The following is a 378-nucleotide window of genomic DNA, read 5'->3' on the forward strand; positions in this document are numbered from 1 at the left end:
GGCTGACAAGGCGTCGGCGTCGGCCCCGGCGCCGGCCTCGGCCACCGAGATCCTGCTGACGCCGGCTAGGGTGAGAGGGTCTGGGGCTCAGGCTGGGGGTCGGGGGACCCAGGCACGCGCCCCAGGCGCGCCCCGTCGGCTCTGGGGACTGCCCGAGACCCATCAGAGCCCCAGTGCCCGGGGTGGAGCGGGGTTGGGAAGTCTCGAATGATTGCTTATCCCAGAGGAGGGGGCTTGAGTCCCGTACTAAAGCGGCAGCCAAAAGCCGAAGTCCCCAGAGTAGGAGGAGTCTGGTTCTGGTCCTCAGGTGGAGAAGCGCTCGAGGTCTCTTCCAAAAGTGGGGGCCCCTCGCCGCCTGATAGGGGGAGGGGGCTGGTC

General features: G+C 68.8%; 1 protein-coding gene across 1 annotated transcript in view; it reads left to right on the plus strand.

The window, feature by feature from the left end:
• The window catches only part of ITM2C (integral membrane protein 2C), a 15,294-nt gene continuing 14,916 nt past the window's right edge, over positions 1-378 (plus strand). Inside the window, exon 1 of the mRNA XM_011951979.1 lies at positions 1-70. The gene's annotated coding sequence lies outside the window, so the exon portion shown is untranslated. The remainder of the gene's footprint in view (positions 71-378) is intronic.

This window comes from Colobus angolensis, unplaced genomic scaffold (assembly GCF_000951035.1).
Source record: "Colobus angolensis palliatus isolate OR3802 unplaced genomic scaffold, Cang.pa_1.0 Scaffold33, whole genome shotgun sequence".
Lineage (NCBI taxonomy): Eukaryota > Metazoa > Chordata > Mammalia > Primates > Cercopithecidae > Colobus > Colobus angolensis.